Source organism: Protopterus annectens, chromosome 9.part0 (assembly GCF_019279795.1).
Source record: "Protopterus annectens isolate FY-2018-M chromosome 9.part0, PAN1.0, whole genome shotgun sequence".
Taxonomy (NCBI): Eukaryota; Metazoa; Chordata; order Ceratodontiformes; family Protopteridae; genus Protopterus; species Protopterus annectens.
Window position 1 is genome coordinate 1735144042 of NC_056743.1, and position 13886 is coordinate 1735157927.

General features: G+C 34.3%; 1 protein-coding gene across 1 annotated transcript in view; it reads left to right on the forward strand.

The window, feature by feature from the left end:
• The window catches only part of LOC122812233 (adhesion G protein-coupled receptor E2-like), a 1024993-nt gene that overhangs the window by 702762 nt on the left and 308345 nt on the right, over positions 1–13886 (forward strand). Inside the window, exon 10 of the mRNA XM_044084590.1 lies at positions 13022–13190. The gene's annotated coding sequence lies outside the window, so the exon portion shown is untranslated. The remainder of the gene's footprint in view (positions 1–13021; positions 13191–13886) is intronic.

Sequence of the window (13886 nt, forward strand, 5' to 3'; positions counted from 1 at the left end):
GGTTGTCCTTTATCTCCTCTTTTATTTACTTTTGTTATAGAACCTTGGGTGCACTTGATTAGAGGAAATAGTAATTTTAAAGGTTTTGATATAGATCTTAATAAAACTTCCAAGATTCAAATGTTTGCGGATGACATTCTGATTACTTTGGGTGGTACGAACCCAACAATTCAAGAATTAGTTAATGATGTGGACGGCTCTCAAAATAACTTGGGTCTTAAATTTAATCAAGGCAAAACACAAATCTTATTAACTGGCCCAAAAAATATAACATTCAAGATAAATATGAAAAATATATACCTCAGTCCCAGCATATAAAATATTTAGGTATAATGATTGCCAATAATATAAAAGAAATGCAAAAGCTGAATTTTGAAAATAGTTTAAAATAAATAGACAAATTAATACAAAAATGGTCTAAAATAAAATTATCAATAGAAGAAAAACTATCAATCATAAACATTCTTCTTCTTCCAAAAATCTTATATATAGTTCAATCTATTTATATTCCTCTACCTTATACAGTAATTAAAAAAATTAACACAATGATTAAAAAATGTATTTGGTTTCCAATTAAACCCAGGTATCCTTAATGTACCATATGTATAGCTGGAATAATGGAGGTATTGCATTTCCAAATTTAGAAATATGTTCAATTTCCTCGGTTATTAAAACTATTTTGTACCTTATTGATAGTAATTACTCAGCAAAAATGGAAAGATTGTGTTCTGTCTTCATCACAAAACTTAAAAAAGTAATAATGATCTCTTTAAGTTAAATTCAGTAAATAACACATTCATATGGAAGCTAAAAGAATATTTTATGCTTTGCCCTACTCAGTACTTTATATCAAACTATATTAATATTATTTTAAAACCCTTTAAAATTTTCATCCTTAGAATTCAATCATATGAATATTGGTTATTCCTTATTTTCCCCATTGCATATCCACAAGGAGTTGTTTTCTCTACAAATTTTCATAAAATGTCAATATTTGAACAAAACATTTCATTTATTGGCATCAAATGTTAAAAAATAATGAGTTAAAATCTATTGATACTTTATTGGTGGAGAATAACCTTGATTCATCTTTATGGCTTGAATTACAATAAGCTAAAAACTATATTAAAAATACATTTGATTTGATACCTTCCTCAGTTAAAATCTTAATTCCCAAACTCATTCAATACTGTATTGTTATCACTCAACAAAATAATTTAAATAAAATTAGTCTTTCAAATATATATAAAACCATCAAATTAGATCTAGATAAATGTTCTGATAATTACTGGAAATACTTCTCTGATATTAATAATACTAATCCTTCAGATAATGATAAATTGAATATTCTTCAATCAGCAGGTAAAACTACATCATCACTTAGATGGAGAATCTTTATCTGGAGATCTTTAAATAGATCTTTCATTACCCCGTATAATATAAATAAGATGTATAAAGAAAATGTTCTTTTTTGGAGATGCCTGAAGGTGCAGAATGCTGATTGGTCACATAGATTTTATGATTGTGTGCACTTGAAAAAATTCTGGGAAGATATTAATCATTTCTTGCATGCAATATTTACTGATAACTTTTTTCTAACAAAATTGTTAATCTTATTTAATTTCCCATTCTCAATGTGTGTTAAAACTAGTAAATATTTGCTTCTTTTGTCTGTTCTGTCCATAGCCAGGAATGAAATTACTACAAATTGGAAGTCATCAAAAATTCCCTCCTTTCAAAACTTTAAAGATCTTCTCTTGGAGGTATCCAAGTTAGAATTGATGACAATTAAGTTAAGATATTCCAAGAATACAGCAGTGTATACTCATTGGATGAATATAATTGAGTTATTAGATAATTAATAATTTAAAAGTATCACTTCTATTTTATTCACTTTTTTAACTTTATTTATTTATAGTATTGCGGACATTGATGTACATAGTTCACAGTTTTTTTCTTTGAATTCTTATATTAGTGTTCTTGTTTTTTTATTTTTAAACTCAAAAATTTACTAAATTTTCTATTAATAATTGTATTCTTAAGAAATTATTTTAATAAAATGTATTTTCAAAGAAAAAACGTATTACTTAATATAAATAGATGGTAATAATATTTATACCTAATATTTATAATACAGTGTATTTTACTGGATATATCAGAAGTTATATTTCATTGTTTGTGAGCATTTAAGTAATCATTTTGTTTGTTGCTAACTTGCTTAAAGCATCAAGTTTGTTTTCTATGAACATTGATGAAAGTTAGTGCATTTTAATTATCAGTGCAGACCTCTTCCCCCATTTCCTACACATAATGATTTTCATATCTGTCATTTCTTATTATAAAATGAGTGAAATTATAGGTTAAAAACAGCAAATTCACTTATTGTGATTAATGATTACAAGTTCCCTTCCCATATTCGTAAATTGTCATTTTATGGGATATACTGAAAGTTTTTAGATTTAAATAGCAACATTCTATTTTGTATAATCAGCAAATGTTAAATTGAGTGATTATTGTCAATTTAATACTATTTGTTCAGAATATGATTGTTATATTCTGTGACATTTCAAGTTCAGGTTTCTATTGTTTCTCTTGAACAACTTCATCAGTTTGATGTCGTGTATAAAACATTAATTACCTTGGTAACTGCTTAAGTATTATATATGGTCAAGATGGGTTATAAAAACTACAATTCAATTTAAAGCAATTACATGACTTGTTATGCATATTTACTTATGTAAGAAAATCATCATGCTTCCCCTTGATGTTCAATGTAGTGTATGTCATTTATGACAAGTTAAGACAGCAGTGTTATTATACATAAGTCCATGTTATTAAATCCTGTCTTTAATATCTAAATTGAGCAGACTGCTTCATCTTATATGATGATTATATATTTTATGTCTAGATTTACTAAAATCATATATTATGCAACTATTGGGTGTTTTTTTTTTTTTTTTTTTTGGCTGTTGCTTAGTTATTTGAGAGACTACAAGCTGTAATGCTTATTCTTATTATTAGCTCCTTCCAAGCATGTTTATACAGTCCATAGACTTTAAATGATGAGACTCTTCTAATTTCTTATTTGTTATAAGTGTATTTCTATCCTTACATACACACATATCAGCACAAATACGGGCAACAATCCCCATCCAGTTTTGTCAGAATACCATTCACTAGTTCACGTGGTGTGTTTCCTGCTGTTCTTAAAATATCCAAACCAATATTTGCCCTGTTCCATTTTACCAGCCTCTTCCATGCAGTGGCAACTCTGCTAGTGAACCACTCAACACACCTTCCATTCCCACAGATATTTCCATGAAGGAAATCTGATGACTCTCTAGCACTTCCTGGCAACCCCAAACACCCCTAGAATCAGCTATCCTCATATGCCCAACAGGTCCGAGCAAGCTCACCTCCCAGACCACTGCAAAAGGTACTGCACAAGACCAAGTGCTTTTAGTCTTTCACAATAACTCAGACTTCCACTCTTATGTAAGTCCTTAATGTGTTTGGACCAAAATACACTTTAAATATAAAATTACACTTATTATTTATTTATTTATTTATTTATTTATTTATTATCAAAAATCAACTTAATGAGTTAAATGAAGTGTTGGGGGACCATCAATATGTGCACATGTGGTGTAAAACAACCCTTTTATTTTTATATATATATATATATATATATATATATATATATATATATATATATATATATATATATTTTTTTTAATTTTTTTTTTTAAACCAAAAACTAAATTGCCAAGAATCATCTCAGAGGCTCCTCAGAGCTGTTAAGCATTATCGTCACTCTGACTCTGTTACCATAGCAACCTGGGACCGTCTGTTTCTGTTACTGTGTCGGTGTACTGTATACAATAGGCTTGCAATGCACCTGAAGCAAAGCTTCACTTCACTGTAACATCAAGGCTAAATTCCCTCCCTTTCAGCGAGGCAGCAGCCAGGAAAGAACAGAGAGCAAACAGATCAAAACATAAAAAAAAAAAACCCAACAAGCCGCCACAACAGAAGATAAGACATTCGTCCAGCCTTCCCAAATCTCACTCAGCAGATGTATGAATAAACTATTCTCTGTCAAAATATCCCAAATCACAGTTTTATCCACCCTCTTCCCCTGTATCCAGGCTAAAACACCAAATCTCTCTTCCCAATTAATTAAGCATCAGTAAACCTTGATCACAAGCCACACCCACAGCTTCCCAGAGACAAAAATGGCAACATACAGCAGCTGCCAGACACAACTGCATCCACACACACCATACCAGGCTTAATCAAACAGCACACAAAGCTATGATACCTGCCATAACTGATATTAACTATGTTTTGACAGAATAATAATGACATCTGTACTAGTTTCCAGACACAGCTGCATCCACACACACCATATCAGGATTGATCAAACAATAATTGTAGCTGTGATACCTGCCATAAATGATATTAACTATATTTAGTCAGAATAATGATGACATTTGTACTAAGAGCTAGCCACTATTATTTAACCAGGATATACATGACATTTCTGAATCATACTTTAACTGAATAAGGCATTAGTCTCCATGACAGGATTTTTTTTCTTCAAAACACTCTACTGTTACTATTATATATGATGTTAATTTGTTACATTTGAGTCTGAACTCTGATGAATGGTACCTTGTTGAATAAGTTAATTAATTACTTAAATTTTTATAAGTAAAATCAATGAAAAATGAACACGATAAGTATTCATTGAGTTCAAGTAGGGGAATAGAAATGTCTATGTGTGTATTATATGTTGCTTTGTTTGGCTTACATATAATGTAAATAGTAATCCATCTTGACCTACCTTTGTTTGTGAAGAATTATTGGACTCTTTGAACATTCTGAATAAATCATTATATTTCTCAGTTGTTTAAGAAACCCTCCTTTTTAAAATAAAAACAGATAACAAGTGATGTACCATATCAGTTGATGCTTTGAAAGATGTAGTTGTAAGAGTTATTTTTTGGGACTGCTATCGTCGAATCAGTTTTTTATTTCTTCTTTCTAGCATCAGTCCAAGGATTTGTTTCTTTTATTCTTTTAAGAGTAGGGGCCATCCATTCCATTTCTTCTGGGATAGACACTATGTTGTTGTTTTTGATGAATATAGTAGCTTATTCTAAGTCATTACAGGTTCTCATCTCATTGGCAAAAGTATTTTTATCTTGGCTGGAAAGACCAGCTGTGCTTTAATGTGGTTTTGTTTCAACAGTTTTATTATTGGCCAGACTTTTTTCCTTTGTTCTGTTATTCTGGAAGAATAATCATTGTCAAACCTTATCAGCTTTGACTGTATTTTAAAGTCGATTTTCTCCAAGCAGATTTTAATATTAGTTCCTTGTCCAGAAATGAAAGAAATTTTATAACTATGGATCTAGGTGGAGTATTTGCTGAATTAAAAGCAAGTTCCCTCAGTGCTCTATGCACCCTATCTATTCCAAATGAAAGGCTCTCTTTCAAGTCTAAAAATTCAGGAATCCAGGTTGTTAAGAATGAAATAATGTCTTCTCCTATAGTGTTTTCAGGCAGACCAAAGATCCTTATGTTGTATCTCCTTTCTCTGCTTTCTAAGTCATCTATTTTGTTAAGCAGCCATGTATTCTGTTTAAGCAGAAATTCTTTTTGGAATTCTTCCTCTTTCAGTCTCCCTTCAATGTCATTTAGAGAAGTCTCTATATTTGTTATTTTATTTTATTTTTTATTTTATTTTAAATTTGTTGACTGGGATAGTCCGACTGGATACATGTCCATTTTCAGCGTTGTCCCGGAGAGAAAAGCTCCGACAGGATTAACAATGATATATTGTTACAAAGACATAAAGACAATTTACATAGTTTATAAAGAGAGAGAAAATTATTACAATAGAAACTACAGTTGGTTACAGTTCGTTATATTCAGGTTAATTCACAATTAGTTGAGTAAGACAATAATTGCCCTCTTGTATGTAGAATTGCACATGGGAATGTTAGTCTGAGGACAAAGCCATTGTGATTTATAGTGGATTTTTAGTTCTTTTTTGAATTGAGCTAGTGATGGTAAAGACGTGAGCTTATTGGGAAGAGAATTCCACACCTTGCCAATAATATTGGAATACAGTGTGTCCCCACCTAGGTTATGGGACTTGCTACTTTGTATTAGGAGTTTGTTAGATGGAACTTAGGTTGGAGTAAGGGGTTAGTATGTTTTTTAGTGCAGGGGTGTTCTCTGGATGTTTCAGGATTTTAAAGGCTTCTATGAGTTGGTATTCTTGAAGAAGATTAGGAAGTTCTAGCCAGTCAAGTTTTTTCAGGTTAATACAATGGTGTGTTCTGTAGGGTAGGGCAGTGATGAATCTAGCAATGTGGTAATAACAAGAGGAGAGTCGATTGAGGTCCGATTTGTTGAGGTTCGTAAGGATAGTAGGGTGGATAGGAGGTGTGAGCGGGAAGTAGCTAGTCTAGCTGCTGGAGTTAGGAAGGTTTTTAACCTATATAAAGACCCTAGTTTTTTGTTTACCATTTTAATAGTTTGGTTGATGTGGGTGTCAAATCGCAGTTTATTGTCAATGTTTACTCCTAATAGTTTAGCGTTGGTAACAGGAGAGATAATGGTATCATTATTGGATTGAATAGTGAATTGTGTGAAAGGTGTTGTGTTGGTTGGGTGGAAGAGAAGTACTTGGGTTTTTTTTGGGTTTAGGATGAGTTGATGGTCTGTTAGCCAATTTTCAACTATGGTAAAGCTGTGTTGGGTAGTTGTTAGAAGGTTATCTAGGATGGGTTTAGAACAGATGAGAGTTGAGTCATCTGCATATTGGATGCAGGTGGCGGATAACTGAATGGAGGTCATTTATGAATATTGAGAAGAGAAGAGGTCCTAATATGGACCCTTGAGGTACCCCTATGGTGTTCAGTAGTAGGCAGGAGAGCTTGTTCTGCCACATTACTGCCTGTTGTCTGCTGAAACCAGTTTAGGACTTGGATGTCGATGTAAGGATTCTAAGGTTTTGAGGAGTAAGAAATATTTTTGTTATTCCGGTTAAGGTTTATTTTCTCAATAAAAGAGAGGAGGGCAGTAGTCATGCTATGATGGGGTCTAAATCCATGTTGAGAGTCAGTTAGTAGCTTGTTTTGGATGAGATAGGACATGAGTTGGTTATGCACACACTTTTCCATAATTTTGGCAAGTGGTGATAGTATGGCTATTGGTCTATAGTTAGAGAGTTCAGTGGATGTTCCTCCTTTATGAAGAGGTATGATGTAAGATATTTTCCATATTGCTGGGATTGTGGACTCAGTAATGGTTCTGTTAATTAAGATTGAAATGGGGTAGGCTATGACATCTGCAGGTATTCAGCTGGTAGAAGATCAGCTGAAAGGGTAGTTGGCTTTAGTTTTTCAATAGGGATCGAATGAAGGATATGGGTTGGAGGTTAGAGGATAGTGGGGAGTTGTGTGTGGTATTTTTTGGGGTGATAGAGGGAGCAGGTAGCTGGTCAGCTAAGGACTGAATGGTTTCAGTGACAAAGGTATTAAAGTTGTTGGCTACTTCTTCTTGGTTCTTGTCAGATAGAGTTCCTGGGGTAGAAGTGGTGGATTTTCCTGGTTGGAGAAGTTTGTTCAATCCTGCCCAGAATTCTTGAGGGTACTTTTGGTGTTTGTGATGTAGGTGGTGAAAGTATTTTTTCTTATCTAGTTTTAGTTTCATTTCTTATTTGCTGGAAGTTGACCTGGTCTAGTGGTGACTTGGTAGCTATTAGTTATTTTGGTTTTGGTCTCTGTGGTTAGCCAGGATGCTATGTGTGTTTTGATTCTAGATACCCTTTTGGGAGCATGAGAGTCAAGTATAATGTGAGACTGCATAATCTAGGGGAAGGAATTTCAGTTTTGACCAGTTGCAGTGTTTGAGTTCCATGTTAAATTTTATTGGGTCAAAAATTTTTTTGTTTCTGATAGTTCTATACACTGGCATGCTAGCATTGTTTGCATTATCTTTCATAATGTATGTGAGCATATGATCACTAAGATCATTGGGGAGTGTCCCGGGTATATTTTAGTCAAGTATGCTCTCTTTTTGTTTATTATTACCTAGTCTGGTGGTAGTGGTTATAATCTGAGAGAAACCATGGAGATTTAAAGAAGTAGGATTGGACCATGCAGAGCATTGGTTCCAATCAATGTTAACATCTCCCAGGACTATAGTTTCTTGGGGATAGTTGTTATCTATCCAATTTAAGATGGCTTCTAAAGTTTCAATATTGTTCCCTGGGGGTATATAGATAACTATTAGGTTTATACTTTTTAGTTTATTTAGTTGTATTTTTAGAGCTAATATTTCAGCATTAGCAACCAGCGGTGGTTGTTTGGGGTTAGTTAGGATGTTAAGCATATTTTTATAAAGGACAGCTATCCCACCTCCTCTTTTCTTTATTCGGTCAGCTCTGAGTATATTGAACCCAGGTTACATTATCTGATTGTCTTTGGTTGATGGTTTAAGCCATGTTTCAGTTAGACACATGATGTCAGGTAGATAGGTTGCTAGCATGGCGTGTAGGCTATGTACCTTGTTGTTCAGACTTCTTATGTTTAAGTGACAGATGAGGAGAGAGTTAGCCGATCTAAGGGAGAGCAGATGATTCGTGGACTCTGTTGAGCTGGTAGGGCCTGGGTTGGGATGGATATCTCCATCTTTGGTAATGTTTTTCCTTAGGTAGGATATTAGTCTTAAGACTTTGATTAGTAATTTTAGACCATATTTTGTTTTAGTAGTTATTTGGTGTTGTTTATTAAGATAAGGATTACTGAGATTTTTTGTTTTGGGGGTTGTATGGTGGGGGAACAATTTGACTATAGATAATTTGGATAGTGGAAGCCTGAAAATGTCAGGTGTTCATAGCAATGAGTGGTAGGATAAGTAGGATGGTAATCCCTGTTGGCCTGGGCATAGTGTTAGGGGTGTGAGGTGGTGTAAGGAGATGAGGATGTGGTTATTTGGGGGAGAAATAATGATAGTTTTAGTGGGGTGGGAGTAGGTAGAGAGGAAGTCTAGTTGGTGGGAGAGGAAGTAGGAGTGGCCAGGTAGTTATAAATCTAGAGGTAGTGGGGGTGGGATAAGGGGGCAGGGTGTCAAACCCAACCTCGGATTTTGCAGAGTTCTGGTGGTTGAGTCTTTTTTAATTTATAGCAGTTGTACAAGCCTGGACTATATTCTGGCTCTGCTAATTTCAATTTTGGTGAGAGTATAAAACTATAAATTATATTGGGTTTGCTGCTGTGTTTGAACCCAATAGTTGGCTTGGCTGCAGTAAATGCAGTTATAGTTCTCTAAGTTACAGTATTTATTGTTATTTTTGTATGGTGTTGCTGTAATAGTTCCTTAAGAGTATCAGTCTGTTTTTGAGAATTTAATTTGAGGTTTTCTAAGTCATTTTTAAAGCCATCCATCTTCAATGATAGTTCCTGTAAGGTAGATGTCATCAATTGCAGTTCTTTTTTCAAAGCAGCATCTGGATGAGAATTCCATGAGTTGTTCATATTCAGTCATTCAATATATCTCAAAGGTACTTGACAGGAAAATTTTTGTATATCGCCACCAAAATTGATATTTATGTAATTTAGTAGTTTATCTATAGATTCCTGATGTTTTAAACTTGAAAGTAATAAAATGTTCCTATATTATTATACTAGTTTATGGAGCTTTCAAAATGTACTGCTCTCAGTTGGCCATCTAGGCTCCGTGCCTCATATATAGACATTCTCTGTGTGCAAAAACTTTAGAGGCTCTGAAATGTCAGATTTTGGACATAGTGGGTGGTATTCATAGTCATAGTCATTGAGCTTGTACATAGCAGGATGTTGCGTGATTCATAGATATAGATTGCACTTAGGCATGATGTTTTTTTAGTAGCCAGAGAAGATCATAGACAGATGAAGGTATAATGAAAAGTATGTGGAACATCTGCAACCATTTTATGCTTACTAGGAAACCTTTCCTCCTTATTATGATTCAGACTTTTTTTATATACTTCTATGATTTGCTGTGCAGGGCTATAAAAATTGCAGTTGTACCTCTTCTATCTACATTGCTCCCAGCTTACTTATTTCCCCATGTTAACAGTCAAGGTGGATGAGATACAGCCAATGTTTGGCACATCTGCACATTTCCTATATGTCAGCAATAGAAGTGATGCCTTTCTGTAAGGTTGTTATTGTTCACCATGAGTCTAGTGTTAAGGATAAGTGACACAACTACTAGTTAGAGGATAAGTGTCTGAATGTGGAGAAGAGGATGTGAGACATTTTTCTGGCTGTACTGTTATTTCTACATGCAGTGTCCCCATGACTGTTATTTTTGATGAATTATTTCTATCATGAGATGGAGTCTGTCTTTTTTCGTTTAGTATTCTATGCCATGTTTTCTTCACATTCCAGAAGGAAGTAGCCTGCTTTATAAGTGGACCTGCTGTGTGAATACTGCTCCCCGGTAACTGATTTTGCACAGTGTCATACACAGTCCCCCTACTTCTCATATACAGCAGTGCAGCCTGCCAGTACTTGATTCAAAGCCTAAGCTGCCTTTCACTGTTTTGGCCGTTCCCCATTTCTGTTTTCCATATATATCCTTAGAACATGCATATGGATGCAGTTCTCATGACTGATGCTGTCTCTTCTGTCTTACTCCCTGCTGTTGCATTGTGCTGTAACATTTACTCAGACATTGTGATAAAAGTGACAAACTGACACCTGCTGTCCTTCTATGGTACTTTTACTAAATGCAGACAATGAATTGCTGTGTTTTAAATATCTACTAGTACTATCGCAGCAGAGGCCAGCACAACACAGGCAATGGTAAAAGAATGCAGAAAACCACAAGTCAGAACTAGTGCTGCAAAGTGTATAGAGAACCATTCATTGTCAACATCTACTAAAAGTATTCTTGAAGGAGGACAGGTGTCTCTCACTTTTGTCACAACATTTATTTAAATGTGACAGCATAACACAACAACAGGGAATAAGACACAGGAAAGACAATTTCACTCATGAGGAGAATCACACCTGTATGGACGTTCTGATATGGGAAACAGAAATGGAGAAGCACAGAGAGAGACAGCTTAAGCTTTGAATCAAGTAGAGGCTGACAGTAGTGCTGTATATATACCTTGCAACAACTATTTCTGACTTCTGGTTTTCTGTGTTTTGTCCCTACTGCGTATCTTGTGCTGGACCCTGCTGCAGTAGTAGTGCATGTGAGTGTGTGCTAGTCAGTAAGGTAATGCATTTCATTCACCATTTGACATTGCTGACCCATTTACCCTTTGAAAGTGGCGGTTGTAAACAATAAGCAGCCAGACACAAATAGACAGCAGTAAAAATGGCACTTTACACGTTTCCCAGTATTGTCATACATAAGTAGTGAAAAAGTATTAAATGTCATGTCATATGGATAAAGTAATGATGCTACTGCACATGTGTTGCTAACTTGTAGTGATTAATGCCTTTTCTACCTCATTCTTACTTGCCCCTCTTACTTAAAACTGATTTTAGTTGGGTGGCTCTTTACATGGTCTGTCGGCACCAAAAACAGTTTGCCACATCCTAAAACAGAGGGCTGAGGAAAACTGGCATAAGGTGAAACTTACAAAGTTATTACACAAATGGGCCTTGCTCACTGTATGCTTTATGAATCATATTGTAATGCAAGTGAGTATGTCTCTTATAGGTGCAAGTGCTCTTGGTTTACTATATATACACTGTATTCCAAGCATGAATAAACTTTATTAAACACAATTTATGACAACTGAAATATGTAAACTTGTTGTATGCAGTTCTGTACAGGCTGCACTCTACCATATTCAACAAAGATATTAGCTAATTTACATGTAGGTGCTGCTCTTTACTGATTGTCCGTATGTTTATCTGTATGTATACCACCCAGTGTCTGATGTTAAATGGAGATGATGGAAATACTCAGCCTGAGCTAAAACAATCCTTGTGGCTGATCAGACTAGAAGCTCGTAGTGCATCTGGCAATAATGAAAACACTGATAGAAGGCCTTATTTAACTGCAAGATGAGTACAGCACTAAATGTATCTGTTCAAATAGGCTACACTGATTAATTTCAGGTATATACAAATCCCTGTTGTTATAATAGATGTCTGACAAACTCATTTTTGTAGGAAAGTGGTATGGAAGTAAAAGAATTACACTTATGTGTTGTGAACTTGTTATTATTTAATTGATACTTGCATAAATCTTTCACTGTGTATTGTTAACTTTCATAAACTGTCTAACATAAAGTGCTCATCATTTTTTTTCTTTTTTTGTTCTGTCTGCAAGTGAACTACTAATTTATAAGAACTGCAATACAGAAATCCACCTCCTGCTCTTTCACAACTATTATGCCTTTTTTTCCTCCCACAACCACGGTAAATGCAGATGAAATAACAATGCTTTATCAGGCTGCGTACTCTGCACTTTGCAGTTCTCGAGTATTTGCAAGACTTATTCCCTAGGACTGTAGAAGTTTTTATAGTCTACTTTTTAAACTAGCACAGGAGGGGGAAGAGATGTGAGATGCTTTGATTTCAACTTAAGATACATATCATCATACAATGTATGCCAGGGTAAGTAAAGAAGTAATTATGATCTAAAACAACTTTATTTTGCTAATTGAATACCTACCAACCATGTGCTTTTTGTGGTTTCTCTTTTCTGACTGTAAAGCTATAAAAAGGAATCATATTGCTACTATCAATGCAAAAATGTTTCACAAAACTCATAACTAAATTGTTACAGAGAAATAAAACCCCATTTGATTTCCTCAGATGAAAATTATTATCCAGATTATGAGTGTACACAAGAAAACACATGCTTTGTATAAATTGTATAATCATGAATTATAGTTGCACTTTATGAAAAGGAAATAGTTCAGAGTCTATGATGATTGAAGGATGCTGTTTGCCTTCCTGTGAGTTCACTCGTCCACTTGTTTTATTGGTAGGGTACTCCTTTTCAAGGCCATTGCTCAGTTCCTTGTACTGGGCTGCACATGGATATTTGGTATCTTTCAGTTTCGACAAGAGATGCTTTTCATGTCATACCTTTTCACGTTACTGAATAGCTTCCATGGAGTCTTTATGTTTCTGCTCTACTGTGTTGCTAACAAACTGGTAAGTGGACATTAATTGTTACTTGTATTGTAAAAAGATATTATCATGTTTGACTTTCTTCTGTTTTATTCCATTTAAATGTAACTGCAATATTACAAATAAACACATTTTCTAAACATGCAGTTATTTTATTTTGTCACAAGCCTAGAATATTAGCACTGTGTTTGAATCAATGAAAAGACCACCTAAAGTCTAATGTACTGATTTGCATAAACAGTGGTAATTCTCATAAATAATATAGAGGATTAAGTTGTAATATGACTGGCAAATGGATGTCGAGAAATTTACCTGGAGAGCAGCATGAACAAACAAGAAATTTAAAAACATAGTACTACTTTGCAGTACATGGAGCATTAAAACTATACTACTGATACTATTACTACTACTACAAATAATAATAAAAATAATAATACAGCTTACTAGAAACACATTTCATTTTCAAGTATGAATCCAGTTGCAATACCTGTTTAAGTGACTTGATCAATGTCACACAGTAAGCAAATGGAGGCTGTGACAGTTATATCAATACTGCTACCAGGCACCTGCTTTGTCTTAAACATCACATTACTAGCACTAGGGAACAGGTCTTTAATGCTCTCTCTGAGACCAAGAACATTGCATAAATGAGACCAGACAATATCCCAGGATGCCTTCTAAATAGCACAAAACATGACCTATCAGGGCTCTGGAATTACT